A 16,872-nucleotide genomic window follows, 5' to 3' on the forward strand; every position below is an offset into this window, starting at 1 on the left:
CTATGTGAGGTGATGAACGTTACCCAAATAAGAGGACAAAGAGAAGAGGTAGTGCTGTCGGAAACTGGAAGCAGGGACCTTTGACCAAGAGCTGTAACATGGCAAAGGCCTTCCAGTAGGACCTGGGCTCATAGAAGAGGCTGTCCAGACGATTTGGAGCCATGGAGGAGATGTTGCTGAAGATGTAGCAGTGTTAAGAAGGAAGCAATGCCCTTGATTTTGCCTCAATCTAACTCCCAGCTGTTGTCTCCCATTTCCCGTGGCTACATGGAAGCCAGAAGGAAGGAAATCTGAGAAATGCAATTCTTGACCTCAAGAATAGAGAACAAGGGTGCTCAGGGTAGGGAACAGATCTAGAGAGAAAAAATGGCAAGAATGCTTCCAAGGCAGCCTGGGAACTAACTGCCTGCTGCAGTGCCCTGGTTCACTTCATCACTTTTACCTGGTATCTGTCAAAAAACTCTGTAGAGTTGTTTTAAGTTTTGCCTCCTTTCAATATCTCCATACTTTCGCCAGAATAGTTTTTCTAAGATAGGCTGTACATTGTTCAACGATCCCCGTGGTCAACAGACTAACATCTAAACTCCCTTAGATGATGTCCTTCTCCCTAATTACCTCTTTACCTTCAATTATGTAACTTAAATCCAGCAACACTGAACTGCTTGTGATTTCCAGAGCATTCCATAGTCTCTTGCTTTCCTGTATTTGTCTCCCTGGGAAACAACGACTTGCCCGATGTGAGGTAGTGGTTATGAGCAGACTGCCTTGGTTTGAACCCAGGTGCCAACACTTACTAGCTATATGAACTTGGTCAAGTTACTTAAGCTTACTGTGATTTAGCTTCCTCATCTGTAAATTGACAATAATACTAGAACCTAACTCATAAGGTTGCCTTGAAGACTAAAGAAGAGTTAATATATGAAGGCATTTATAACTGTGACTGTATAAACATGTTATTACGATTATTGTCATTTTATTGTTCTTTAAGACCCGTTAATTACTACCACTTGTGTGAATGCCTCTCTTAGGAAGAGCTAAGTATTACTTTTTTTCTTCTCCTCTGGACCTTTTGCACATCTCTAATCATTTTAAGGTCTGTGTATGTGTTGATCTCCAACAACAGTGGAGGGACAGTTTGAGAGCAGTGTCTGAGCCCTTCTGTCTTGGTATGACCAGGTCTTATGCAGAGCCTCATCCAAGTAGAAATTAATAATAATGAAAACAACCGACATGTATCTGTCATGGAAAGGAAATTTCAAAACAATATAATCTGAATAAAACAGGATGAGAATAAACTTAAATTTAATGAAAATGATGTCTTGAGGTCTTCAGATAAATAGAAACAGTGGAACCCTTGTCTTTATGATTCTCCAGAAAAAAAGTAAATATTCTTTTATGGCAGCTTTTGCTTCTGAAACTACTTCTGTGAGTAACTATAATCTTCCATTTTTGGATAGCAATACTCATATCAGACAAAGTAGACTTTAAACCAGAGGCTATAACAAAAGACAAAGAAGGGAGTTATAAAATGATATAGTGATCAATATAAGAAGGGGACATTACACTTGTTAACATGTATGTACCCGATACAGGATACATATGTATCCTTTATACATTATCCTTAAATGCATAAAGGAACTACTAACAAGGAGAAATTGACAATAATAGCAAGATAGTAGGGGACTTTAACACTCCCCCTTAGATCACTGGATAAATCATCTTGATAGAAAATCAATAAGGCAATAGTAGTCTTAAATGACACAATAGACCAGTTGGACTTAATATATACCTATAGGGTATTACACACCAAAATAGTAGAATATATACTCTTTTTAAGTGCACATAGAACATTCTCCAGAATAAATCACACACTAGGCCACAAAAGTAGTCTCAATAAATTTAAGGGGATGGAAATTATATGAAGCATTTTTTTCTAACCAAAGTGGTATAAAGATAGAAGTTAATTACAGAAGGGAAAATGGGAAAACAATAAACACATGAAGACTAAATTATGTGATACTAAAAAAAAAAAAACTAAAAAATAGTTAATGAAAAAATCAAAAAGGAAATCAGAAAGTATTTTGAGACAAATGAAAATGGAAACACAACACTCCAAAATCTATGGGATGCAACAAAATTCAAAAAGGGAAATTTATAGTGATGCAGGTCTTCCTCAAGAAACAAGAAAAATTTCAAATAAACAAGCTAACCTACACACCTAAAGGGATAAGAAAAAGAAGAACAAACAGAATCAAAGTCAGCAGAGGAATGAAATAATAACGATCAGGGAGGAAATAAATAAAACAAAGATAAAAAAGTAGAAAAAAAATCAATGAAACAAGAGCAGGTTTTTTGAAGACAAATTGATTAACCTTTAGCCAGGCTCACCAAGAAGAGAGAGGACCCAAATAAACAATTAGAAATGAAAGAAGAGAAATAATAGCCAATTCCACTGGAATATGAAATATCATAAGAGAATATTATGAAACATTTTATGCCAACAAACTGGACAACCTAAAAGCCATTGATAAATTTATAAAAACATACAACCTTCCAAGACTAAATCAAGAAAAAACAAACAATTTGAACAGACTGATCACTAGTAGTGAAACTGAATTTGTAATTATGAAGGAAAAACTCATAGCAAACAAAAGTCTAGGACTAGATGAATTCTCATGGGAGACCTACAAATTTATAGAAAAAAAGCTATTACCTACTGTTCTCAAACTATTCCAAAAAATTGAAGAGGGTAGAACACCCCCAAATGCATTCTACAAGGCCATAGTTACCCTAATACCAAAACCAGACAAAGATATCACACAGAAAAAGAAAATTACAGGCCAATATCTTTGATGAATATTGATGCAAAAAACTTCAACAAAATATTAGCAAACATGATCCAACAATATATAAAAGAGATTATACACCATGATCAAGCTGGATTTATTCCAGGGACACAGGGTGGTTCAATATTTGCAAATCAATCAACACAATACATCACATTATAAAAAAGAACTATAAAAATCACATGATCATCCCAATAAATTCAGAAATACATTTAACAAAATTCAACATCCATTCATGGTAAAAAATGGTCATCAATATGAGTATAGAAGAAACAAATCACAACATAATAAAAACCATTTATGACAAACACATAGGTAAGATCATACTCAGATGTGAAAAGCTGAAAGTCTTTTCCTTATGTTTGGGAAAAAGACAAGGATGCCCATTCTCACCGCTTCTATTCTGTTGGAAGTCCTAGCCACAGCAATCACACAAGAAAAAGAAAGAAAAGGCATCCAAATTGGAGGGGGAAACTGTCACTATTTGCAGATGATGTGATATTTTATATAGAAAACCCTATAGTTGCCACCTACAAACCATTAGAACTAGGAAATAAATTCAGCAAAGTTGCAGAATTCAAAATTAATATACAGAAATTTGCTGCTTTTCTATATACTAATAATGAACTATCAGAAATAGAAAGTAAAAAAAAATCTTGTTTAAAATCTCATCAAAAATAAAATAGGAATAAACTCTACCAAGGAAAGACCTATACTCTAAAAACTATAAAATATTAATGAATAAAATTGAACAAAATTCAAAGAAATGGAAAAGATATCTTATCCATGGAATATTTTCAGGAGAGAATACTGGAATAGGTTGCCACTTCCTCCTTCTGAGGATCTTCCTGACCCAGGAATTGAACCCATGTCTCTTGAGTCTCTTGCCTTGGCAGTCAGATTCTTACCTCCGTGCCACATACGAAGCCCCATAAGAATCTCAACATGATCCAATTTTAACGTTATTTTCTTCACTCAGAGCTTGAGAAAAATCTCAAACCACATTAAGCTGAAATAACTCTAAATGTATGGTTTCCAGTCTTAACTCCATCTGTAACCCCACTTGTAAATTTTTCACATGTCTTCCACCAACTTCTCCCATTTCCCAAAGCAGCAATTCCAACTCCCACCGCACCTTGCATCATCTTCATTGTATAAGCTCACTGTTAACTTTTTTAATAAAGAAGTTAATTCAGTGGAGTAAATTCTAGACTCTATTACCCATATACTTCTATTGCCAACAAGCAGTTCCAGGAGGCCTTACATTTTCGTAAGCATCACTTTAGTGAAGCACTAAGGCAATGCAAGTTGATGATGGAGAACAGTGATGGCTGCTGAGCACATACACTGCATATCATTTCTGCAACCTGATCAGTATACATTCTTCCTTCCACTGAGAGCAGCACACCATACCATACTTCCCTAGGCTTCACCAAACAAAGATGCACTTGCTCTAGGGATAGACAGATGACTTTATCAGTAGTAAAAGTGATTCACATGTGAGGCATTTTACTGAAAAAGTTGGGGAAAGGAGTATCATTCTTTTATTTCTGGAGTAGATAAGTGTTTGGGATATAAGCCCGAAGTTAGGGGTGGACATTTCTTTCCCATTAAGGGTTGTCAGTAGAATGAAGCCTATATAGAAGAGCAGAATCAAGAGATTTTTTAAAAATGACACCTGATACTTGATGACAGCTTTTGAGCACTGATGCATGTGCTCAGTTGTGTCTGACTTTTTGCAACCCTATGAACTGTAGCCCACCAGGCTCCTCTGTCCATGGGGATTCTTCAGGCAAGAATACTGGAGTGGGTTGCCATGCCCTCCTCCAGGGGATCCTTCCAAACCAGAGTTCAAACCTGAATCTCTCATGTCTCCTGCATTGGAAGACAGAATCTTTACCACTGAGCCACCAGGGAAGCCCTTTTGAGAAACTGGGTCCAATCACATCTGAACATCAGCCTTGGGAATCAGTACATTTCCTTCTTCCATGAAATAACATAAAAGAGCTGGAGTCATATTTTGATTATTTATTAACAAAAGAATCTCAGCTAATATAGCATCTTTCCTCATTCAAGAGGGCAGAAAGAAGAAATAGTCTATAAATAAATTTAAACTAAAAAAATTGAAAACTTAGACAAGGAAATTGTCCTCTTGGAAAACATAACCTACCAAAAGTAACTTAAAAAGAAAGACATTTAAGAAAGTCATTTAAGATTAATATAAGTTTAAGTTAAAATCAGAAGAGTATAAAAAATAATTACAAGCCAATTTCAGTTTTAATATAGAGTGAAGCTGAACCAGAAAGTTTAAGTTCAAAGACTACCTGGAATCATGACAAATCTAATTCATGGTGACCTTCACTTCAGTTCCTGTTGAACCAGTAAGCATTTAAAACAAAAAGTATATGATAAAGACAGAAGTGAGAAAGTAGATATGGTTTCCCAGCTTTGCCTAGTTTGTCAGAGAGGTGCTTCCTAAGGTTTATTTTGAAAGAAGAGAGAGTAGGATGAGAAACTCATCACATCAAAAAAGCCCAAGTCACCAGCTTGCTTCCATTTGTGCATTAGAAAAGGAGAGGGATTATATCATCGTTCAAGGCTTTATCTTGCGGTTCAGTCTCAAAGTCGTGTCCAGTTCTTTGCGACCCCATGAAGTGCAGCATGCCAGGCTCCTCTGTCCTCCCTATCTCCCTGAGTCTGCTCAAATTCATGTCCGTGAACCATCTCCTCCTTTGCCCCCTCTTTTCCTATCTACTACTATATAAAACAATTCCCTTCTGTTCTATAATGGCACAATTTTGTGTCAATGTATTTTGTTTTTATTGCAACAGTAGAACCACAACAGACTTAACCACAGCCTATTACAAATATACACAAAACTTCTAAAAATGTATATCTGCAAAATGAAACCTACAATGTATTTTTTTTTTTAATTTCAAAGAGAAGAAATAAGTAGTCTATGTTCAAAATGGGCTCAAGGAACAACACAAAAAGGCATGGGGCATGTGATGGGAAGTGGACTGGAAATCTGAGTTCTTTTTGGAAATTTCTAATTTTTGTTACTATTTTACAAACCTGAATAATGTTAAGTTCTTATTTACCTAATTTCATGCCTCTTAGCTAAAATATATATTGTTGCTATTTGGTTGCTAAGTGTGTCTCTTTGCAACCCCATGGACTGTAGCCTGCCAGGCTCCTCTGCCCACAGAATTTTCCAGGCAAGAATACTGGAGTGGGTTGCTATTTCCTTCTTCAGGGGATCTCCCTGACCCAGGGATTGAACCTACATCTCCTGCAGCTCCTGCACTGGCAGGCAGATTCTTTACCACTGAGCCACTGGGTAGGTCCTTATTCATTCATCCTTATTCATCTGTTTACCCAACTTCATGCCTTGTTAGCTGAAATATATAGTATTCTTTTTTAAATTTATTTTATTTTGATACTTGGGATCTTACTTCCCTGACCAGGGATCAAACCCATGCCCCCTGCATCATTGGGAGTATGGCGTCTTAACCACTGGACTTCCAAGGAAGTCCCCAAATATACATTGTAGAATATTGTATCTTCTGACTGCCTGCTAAAAAAAAAAAAAATGTGTCCACAGCCAGTTTGAATTTCTCCTCCTCTGGCAGTAGTTCATACTTTCTGTTGGTATAGCTAAGACCCCTCTGTGTCTGCCTTTAGGCTGTGTATCTCCTGGTGAATTCTTCTTTCTTTTCATCTGCTTTTTAAACTGTTTCGAGGTTCATTGCTCCTTGACCTAGTCAGCCCCGCTATTCTTCCAATCCAGTCTAATTCCCCAACTGGAGCTTTAGGATTATTACCGCTGTGCTGTCAACAACCATTTGCTTGTGTGTTTCCACCAACTTTTGGTGACTCCCTGATCACATTCAGGGTGCAAAAATCCTAGGAGTGAACAGTCCACCAATCCACAACCCCCACCGGCAGCACATATGACCGAATCTATTTGGAATCCATGATGTACCAGTAGGGGCTCTGTAGCATCAATTCACCCTCTGGAAGAACACAAGTAGGAACACAGGTCAGGGTCAGGGAATAACTGATGCTCATAGACGTGTTCACCAAGACAGTCCGGACAAAGCAGGGCATCCCCGGTGATGAAGGCCTGTGTGTCATTACAACAGAATATGGGAAGGTGTGCTTTCCTGGGAAGGAAAAAAATCCTTTTGTTTGTCATGTAGCTTAAGAGTGCACATCTTGTCTGCCAATTGCATTGACTGTGGTAAGAACTACTTACCACAAGAAGAGTTTATAATGGCAGCATGAACCTCAAAGATGATGCTTATTCCATACCTGAGCCAATAAACCCAAAGCAGTACTTCATGGCTCTTTATCGTTTTTCCATATTATATTAGGTTGATCCTTTCAGCAGGAGTTTTAATGCATTCTAAACATATTTGGTGGCCAGCTTTAAAAGCATTTAATAAGAGGAATGTAGAGGAAACATTATCAGTGAGCAAGGTTGGCCTTAACGATCGCTTTTACCTGTTTATTATTATCTCCTGCTTCCTAGGGATAAGAGGTCAGCAGTTCTACAAATCAAGTTGGAAAAAAAAAAAAAAAACACCAGACTTTCTGGAGCCAAAGGCCCTTCATTCCTGCAGGATAATGCAGGCTACAAGCCTTCCATAATGGGCAGGTTGTGGTTTATTCTGTTTCCTTGTAGGGACTTTCTGGAGGAATTTTATGGCCTTAGGCTTCTTGTGAGCATTAAGCAATCCATAGCGTGTGTGGGAAGAGAAAGCACTTGTCCCGAAAGCTTCAATTGTGACTTCAATTTTCCTTCCTACCTGCTGTCCAAGAGTCTCCATTAGACCCTAAACTTCTTCGGAGAAAGCGTTGGAAAAGCGCACTCATTCACAGAGCATGTGGCTCAGGCGTTCTTGTGGGGAAAGCCTGACCTTCCCTGCTCACTGAGGTGGAGAGGTCTCTCCTGAATGGGAGAGCTGAGGAAAAATGCATCTGCTTCCTGGATAGGGCCTGGCCTTGCTTTGAGGGTATCTAGGGAGCTGATGCTGATAGCCATCACGGTTCTCACTTGACCCAATCTTTCCCTTTGGTCAACACACTTCTCCAGACAGAGGCATTCTGCTGACTTCCACTAGAAAGATCTGCAAGCAAAGGTGAAGCAGAACTACATGGAGCAAACGAAAATAGAACCTGTGGGATAACCTGTCACTCTACAGAAGTAAATATGACAAACTTTGACCCATAGGAAACCGTTTTATGGTGAAGAGTTTGTCCTTTCAAAGAAAGGACTGGGCATTTTATTTTTTCAAAATGAAACCTTAGATTAGTGAAAATATTGCCAGACGCCTGGTGGAAATGATTTTATCCATAGGGACTTCATGGGCCTCTTTCTTGAAAAGAAAAATTAACCTTCAATAAATAAAAAAACTTTAAATTCCGTGTTGGTAAAATTATTCTTACATTCGAGTTCTCATCAAGGACTAATATATATATAACACTTGAAGTTTTTCCATTAAACTGTTTTTGAGTTATGAGTGACAAAAAAATAAATTTGAACAAATTGAAGGGGAAAAAAAATGAAAAAATTGAGCTCTCAAGTCCCTTAGCCTGAAAGTATGTTATTTACATCTCTGACAATTCTCTGAACATCATCCCCACCCCCATGTGGGCAGCACCATTATTTACTAGTTATAGGTAGAAAACCTTTTAACTTCAGCAAATACTTTAATTCAACAAATATGTGTACCACTAAGGTACACAAAAGGCATACCTTTTAAGGTACGCAAAATTGTGTATAAAACACATAAAATGTGATTGTGACACAGCATTGGGATTTTTTTCTTTAGAAAAGAACAAGCGTTATGTAATGAGGAAACATGGCAATTTAAATTTTGGAAATGTAAAATTTGAAAAGTCCGCAATGGCGGGAGGAGGTTTGTCAGGCAGCTGAGAATTTGGTCAGTAAACAGGTGAAATTGGGTATCCTGGGGTGATAGCTTTTTTTTAAATTTATTTTTAATTGGAGGATAATTGCTTTACAATGTTGTGTTGGTTTCTGTCATGCAAAAATGTGAATCAGTCATAAGCATAGATGCATCCCCTCCCTCTGGACCCTCCCTCCCAACCCCCCATCCCATTCCTCAAGGTCTTCACAGAGCATCATCTTGAGCTATGGTGATAGTCTCACATGTCACATGGAATAAGATTCCTGTGAACATTAATTAGCTTAATTTTCACACATACTTTATTTTTAACACAACTTTTAAAAATCTTTGAAGTTGAAGGTGAACAGTATGATGGTTTAATCTCACATATATTGTGAAAGGATTACCACAATGGATTTAGTTAACATAAAATAAAAATAAAAGAATAAAATCTCCTTGTGATGAGAACTTTTAGGATTTACTCACAACACGTTTCCTACACATCATAAAATAGTGTTAATGATAGTTATCATGTTGTACATTACACCCCTACATATTTATCTTATAAAAGCAAGTTTGTACCTCTTGACCACCTTCCTCCAAATTCCCCTCACTCATACCCCATAACCACAAATCTGGTTTCTTCTTTCTATGATGGTATGGATTTTTGCTTGTCTGTTTGGTTTTGACTCCACAGATAAGGGAGGTCATACAGTATTTGTTGTCCATTGTCTGACTTATTTCATTTAGTATAACATCTTCCTGACCCAGGCAGCCACAGCGTCCCCTTTTTTGGGTTTCCCTGGTGGCTCAGCTGGTGAAGAATTTGCCTGCAATGCGGGAGACCTGGGTTTGATATCAGGTTGGGAAGATCCCCTGAAGAAGGGAATGGCTGCCCACTCCACAATTCTGGTCTGGAGAATCCATGGACTGTATAGTCCATGAATCACAAAGAGTCAGACACGACTGAGCGACTTTCACTTTCATAAAATCTTCACGGTTCATCCATGTTGTCACTATGGTAGAATCCCCTCCTTTTTATGACTGAATCCAGTTCAGGTCAGTCGTTCAGTCGTATCCAATACTTTGCTACCCCAAGGACTGCAGCACAACAGGCTTCCATGTCCATCACCAACTCCCGGGGCTTGCTCAAACTCATGTAAATCGAGTCAGTGATGCCATCCAACCATCTCATCCTCTGTTGTTCCCTGCTCCTCCTGCCTTCAATCTTTCCCAGAATCAGGGTCTTTTCCAATGAATAAGTTCTTTCCATCAGGTGGCCAAAGCATTGGAGCTTCAGCTTTAGCATCAGTCCTTCCAATGAATATTCAGGACTGATTTCTTTTAGGATTGACTAGTTAGATCTCCTTGCAGTCCAAGGGACTCTCAAGAGTCTTCTCCAACACCACAGCTTAAAAGCATCAGTTCTTCAATGCTCATTTTCTTTATGGTCCAGCTCAAATCCATACATGACTGCTGGAAAAAACATAGCTTTGACTAGATGGACCTTTGTTGGCAAAGTAATGTTTCTGCTTTTGAATATGCTATCTAGGTTTGTCATAGCTTTTCTTCCAAGGAGCAAACATCTTTTAATTTCATTGCTGCAGTCACCATCTTCAGTGATTTTGGAGCCTTCTAAGAAAATAAGGTCTGTCACTGTTTCCATTGTTTCCCCATCTATTTGCCATGAAGTGATGAGAATGGATATCACAATCTTTGTTTTTTGAATGTTGAGTTTCAAGTCAGCTTTTTCACTCTCCTCTTTCACCTTCTTCACTCAGAGGCTCTTTAGTTCCTCTTCATTTTCTGCCATAAGGGTGGTGTCATCTGCATAACTGAGGTTATTGATATTTCTTCCTGTAATCTTGATTCTAGCTTGTGTTTCTTCCAGCCCAACATTTCACATAAGGTACTTTGCATACAAGTTAAATAAGCAAGGTGACAATACACAACCTTGACGTACTCCTTTCCCTATTTGGAACCAGTCTGTTGTTCCATGTCTGGTTCTAACTGTTGCTTCTTGACCTGCATACAGATTTCTCAGGAGGCAGGTAAGGTGGTCTGGTATTTCCATCTCTTTAAGAATTTTCCACATTTTTTTGTGATCCACAGAGTCAAAGGCTTTAGCATAGTCAATGAAGCAGAAGTAGATGCTTTTCTGGAATTCTCTTGCTTTTCCTATGCTCCAATGAATGTTGGCAATGTGATATCTGGTTCCTGTGCCTTTTCTAAATCCAGCTTGAATATCTGGAAGTTCTCAGTTCATGTACTGCTGAAGCCTGGTTTGAAGAATTTTGAGCACTACTTTGCTAGCGTGTGAGATGAGTGCAATTGTGCAGTAGTCTGAACATTCTTTGGCATTGCTTTTCTTTGGGATTGGAATGAAAACTGACCTGTCCAGTCCTGTGGCCACTGTTGAGTTTTCCAAATTTGCTGGCATATTGAGTGCAGCACTTTCACAGCATCTTCTTTTAGGATTTGAAATATCTCAGCTGGAAATCTATCACCTCCACTAGCTTTGTTCATAGTGATGCTTCCTAAGGGCCACTTGACTTCGCACTCCAAGATGTCTGGCGCTAGGTGAGTGATCACACCATCGTGGTTATTTGGGTCATGAATATCTTTTTTGTATAGTTCTTCTGTGTGTTCTTGCCATCTCTTCTTAATACCTTCTGCTTCTGTTAGGTCCATACCATTTCTGTCCTTCCTTGTGCCCATCTTTGCATGAAATATTCCCTTGGTATCTCTAATTTTCTTGAAGAGATCTCCAGTCTTTCTCACTTTATTGTTTTCCTCTATTTCTTTGTATTGATCACTTAAGAAGGGGCTTTTATCTCTCCTTGCTATTCTTTGGAACTCTGCATTCAGATAGATCTATCTTTCCTTTTTTCCTTTGCCTTTCACTTCTCTTCTTTTCTCAGCTATTTGTAAAGCCTCCTCAGACAACCATTTTGCCTTTTTCATTTCTTCTTCTTGGGGAATTATATATAAATATATTATACTTTTTAGTTCTTTATTAAGATTGTTTCTACATCTTGGTTATTATAAGTGATGCTGCTATGAATGTGGGGATTCAGATTTCTTTACAGGGTATTGTTTATGCTTCTTTTAGATATGTTCCCATAAGGTGAGTTGCTGGATCGTATGGTAGGTAAACATAGTTTCCCTTGAAGCATTTTCACAGTGAATATGTTCTGGTCTCACCACTACCTGCCCACGAAATGAAGGGCTCAGGGAACTATACTAACTCTTTGAGGCTACCTACCCAGGACCATGAGAAATGATATCACGCCCAATAAGACAGCAGCGCCCGGGAAGGTGCAGAGGAGCTCGTCTGCAGAATTAGCGAGGGAGCATTTTCTAAAGAGTTTGTAAGTATCAGAGAATTTTCACATAAAGAGTAAAAAATTTTCAAGAGGAAAAAAGCAAGAAAGGCAAGTAAAATGAAAATTGGTTATTGCTTTTCAGCCGCCCAGTCGTGTCCCACTCTGTGTGACCCCAGGGATTGCAGCACGCCAGGACTCCATCCCTCACTGTCTCCCCTTCATGGATCACTGCCTTGTCATGGCAAAGCGGCTTGCATAACTCAATGAAGCTACAAGCCGTGCCGTGTGGGGCCAGCTAAGACAGACAGGTCATAGTGGAGAGTTCTGACAAAATGTGATTCTCTAGAGGAGAGAATGGCAAACTACCCCAGTATACCTGCCGTGAGAACCTCATGAACTGTATAAGAGGGAATTGGTTACTAATCCATTTACATTCTATCATTTTCTTTTTTACCCTTCAAAACATTTTATCTCTGAAATTTCTAAAGTCGGGAATTATGCTGTTGTCCAGACAATTTGGACATTCATTCACCCCTTTATTATTTAAGTATTTTTTTTTCAGGCACAATTACTAATATCATTTTTCCTGAGGCAGAAGCCCTACACACAATGCCTACTGGACTATAACATTTTTTTAAAGGAAAAAAATAGAAGCTGATATCAAGCAAAGTCCTTCAGAGATCTTCGAAATGAATCTGGTTCTGGTATATAGCTTACCCAGTAGCTCATTTCCATTTAAATAAACGTCTTAGTTTCTCCTTTGTAAAAACGAAGTAACCCTAGACATGAGGAAGATCTGTGTTTGCTTTAGAGGTTCTGGACAGCCTAGATGTTATGAGATAACATTGGATGTCAGTGCCTCGACAAATTATCTCTTATCAAACCAGACCCAAGAAGAGACAAAATGAGGGCATCTTATTTCAATAAGGAATGATCAACCATCCTGCATCTGGCAAAACTCAGTTTATCCATAGGAAGTTAGTGTGTATCACACGAAATATCCAGGTGACTGTTTAAAAGTGTTTTTCATTTGTATAACATTTGCATCCTATTGACTGCTTTCCAATTAGCTCTGCATTCAAGTCACGGGCGACAGAGTCCGACTGCCCTGGGACTGAGTTCCACTCCCACTATTCATAGAGACCTCACTCTAGGCAAGCTAGCTCACCTTTCTGTCCCTCGGGATCATCATACGTCAAATGAGGATTTACAATACTCATCTCAAGAGTTATGAGAATTAAAGGGAAGAATACATGAAAGCTTTGAATGGAGTCTGAAGAGTAGTAGCTATTCTTGATTTTTCATTTTATTATTAGTAATCTGATTTCAATGTAAAAGTCCATACAGGTTGAAAAAAAGACAAAAATATGTATGATAATTAAATTAACTTGTCTCTGAGAGTTTGGAGGTAGAGGGCAGTATGAAATCCCTCTCCTTTTCCCTCTCCCCTCTTTTTTTTTTTTTTTTAAACAGGCTATTTCATTTTCTCTCTTTTGTACTCTGTCAAAGCATTCATTTTGTAAGGACCCTTCTTCCCTACTTAGAGCGCATACCAAGTCAGATGTTATTGGAGTCATCCAGCCAAGTGAGGCAGCAGAGACTAGACTTTTGCTATGTCAATTATGATATTTTGGCAACATGGTATTTTGGCATCCATTTTTCATTACACTGCTGATGATGGGCTAACAGAATGAAGTTATATGGGAAAAGCATAAACATCTGGAGTGCAAACTGATTCCATCATAAATTCTTAGAAAGAGTTGCTTTGCAAGGTGCTTCCCATGGAAGGAAAATAGCTCTGTTGGATGTCAGCTTGGGTACCAGTGAACATGGTCTTGTAGGGTTCCATATTACTGAGAGGCAAAATTCTTTTCCTAGAACCTACTTGAAAATATACATTTGGTTTCCATTGACACTCCTACTAAAAACTGAAATTCACACAAGGAAAGATGGATACAGTTTAGAGTGGATCAGAATTTGGATAATTACATTTTTAAAGTAACATTTGTTAACTCTGAGGATTTTTAGAAGCAAAAATATCATTTGAAGATGTGATGATTTGACTTGAGCTGTTTAAAATAATAAGCCCATATTCATGTATACTAGTGCTCATTCATTTTTTAGTGAGAAAATGATTATTGTCTCATGAATTGTAGGTTTCCTGTCTAGCCCTAAATAATGCAACTTTAGTGAGAAAATCTGGACTCTGAGACACATTACAAACAGTTATAAATAGAGCAGTTAAATTACTCAAGTCCCTACTAGCAGAAGTTTTCATTATAAACAGATATTAAAGGTTCATCATTCATGTATGTACATACTCTAATCTGATTCTTGACAGAACTGAGAAATGTACCCTTCCATATGTTGGTGAAGATGTCTTCTTTTCCTTTTTCAATTTCTCTAGAGATACCAAAAAAGCATATTTTGTGAAAACCTATTTCTCAAGGACCAAGGCTCTTTCAGCATATTCCTTGATCTTTCAGGATAAAGATGGAGCTGCTGCTGCTGCTAAGTCGCTTCAGTCATGTCCAACTCTGTGAGACCCCAGAGACAGCAGCCCACCAGGCTCCCCTGTCCCTGGGATTCTCCAGGCAAGAATACTGGAGTGGGTTGCCAGTTCCTTCTCTAATGCATGAAAGTGAAAAGGGAAAGTGAAGTCGCTCAGTTGTATCCAACTCCTAGCAACCCCATGGACTGCAGCCTACCAGGCTCCTCCATCCATGGGATTTTCCAGGCAAGAGTACTGGAGTGGGGTGCCATTGCCTTCTCCATAAAGATGGAAATTAGGGTGAAATCCCCACCCTGTATAGTATCCATACCTGGTTTTTAATTGCACAAGTCCTACATGAATATGGGACTTCCCAGGTGGCTCAGATGGTAAAGAATCTGCCTGTAATGCGGGAGACCCAGGTTCAATCCCTGGGTTGGGAAGATTGCCTGGAGAAGGAAATGGCAACCCACTCTAGTATTCCTGCCTGGAGAATCCCATGGACAGAGGAGCCTGGTGGGCTACAGTCCATGGGGTTGCAAAGAGTCAGACACAACGCAGTGACTAACACTGTGTGTATACATTATCAGTGTAGGAAAATAAAACAATACAGACTAGTTCCCACCAGGCCCTTTCACTTGAGCTTCAGTCAAAAAAAATCTGGATTTCTTGTTTGAGGCAATTCCTGATTATTTAGCATTCTGAATGTGCTTGAAGAGCTGATCGGACAATTAACTGTTCTGTACACAGACTTTTGCTAAGCACCCTGTTTTCTGGCCTATATCTCAGGCTTGCCCTCTATTATACCTGATGATTCAATGTCCTAAAACTACCCAAGACTATTATCCAGAGTTCTCCAGTGTGGTTCTCATACCTACAACAGCAGCACCGCTTGAGAACTTATCAGGAATGCAAACGGTCAGGTTCTACCTCAGACCTACTGAGTCAGAAACTGGAGGATGGGGGTCTAGCAACCTGTGTTTTGGCAAGCGTGATGCCCGCTGGTATTAATGTTTGGGCACCATAGATTTGAAACAAGCAACTCCCTTGGAGGATAAATCTTCTCTCCATGCTCTAGGCTCCAGCTTTTTCTGCCCTGCTGCACCAACAGCCACTATTCTGCCTGCTCTCATTCTTTCAAAGATGTGTTAAAGTCTATGGTCCTCTAGTGACCTCGTTCCTATGCTCTTTATTTGTGCATTCTTATAGCCCTTTTATTTCATTTCTACCCCCTCTATTCACTGTAGTTTGGCCATGTTTAGACTTGGAGTTCAACGTCACTTTCTCTCTGAACTTTGATGGCCTAGGTTGCATATTTTATTCATTTTGTTTGACCTGAGTGGGACTATACATATAAATATTCACTCTTTAGGATTTATTGATTTTTACAGTCACAATTTTATTTTTCATATTGCTAATTATTTAACAGAAATTATTTGTTTTGTCAATACTCTAATGAGAATATTATATTGTCCTGATAAAGATAATAATTCTTATGCAGTGTACTTATGTTTGCTTTGTCAGTTTGTTTCCTCAGCTGTTAAATGCTTTTGTTTTCTTGTTGAAATTGGTACCTTTATATTCAAGGTCCCAGGCTGGCCATCAATGAATATGATTTCTATTTAGCGCAACCTACTACAGTGTTGTTTTGAATGGGAAGAAAAGAGAGAGGAAGGAGAGAAGATGTGACAATAGCTGATTTTCTGCGTGTGAGGTCACCCCTATTCCTCCTGGATCCACAAGATGCCTAGAGCTCCACCTGCCCCCCAAGTTCATGCGCCCACACCCTCTGTCCTGTCTGTCTGGGGGCAGATGGTTTCTCTCTGTATCATCCTCATTACCACACACTAGGCCAGTTAAGGTACACTTTACTCACTTTAAAGTTGGGGGGGAAATAAAGCACAGTGGACTAAAGTGATTTGTTCTAGAGCTCCACAAAGCAGTGATGGAGCCAAGAGGAAAAGGAATCTCCTGACTCCTGCCTGGGTCTATAGTCCTTTCCTGGATCAAGCCAAGTATATCTCTTATCTTGGCCTGAGTTAATGAACTGCCATTAAGGAACTAGCCAATTGGAGAAAAGAGTTTTGAAACACAAAAGCATCTCATGGTGGGAGTGGGGGGAATAAGAAATTGATGATCCTTTAAAACAAGAAAAAATTTATATTTTTCCCCATAAAATGAGATTGGACAGAAAGAATCACAGAGGATGACATTTTTCAGGGTGAATTTAATGTCAGTGGCCACCAAGGTGAGCCAAGGTCTTCTCCCCTGTTTCTGCCAATTCGGCTGCCACC

Source organism: Cervus elaphus, chromosome 5 (assembly GCF_910594005.1).
Source record: "Cervus elaphus chromosome 5, mCerEla1.1, whole genome shotgun sequence".
Lineage (NCBI taxonomy): Eukaryota > Metazoa > Chordata > Mammalia > Artiodactyla > Cervidae > Cervus > Cervus elaphus.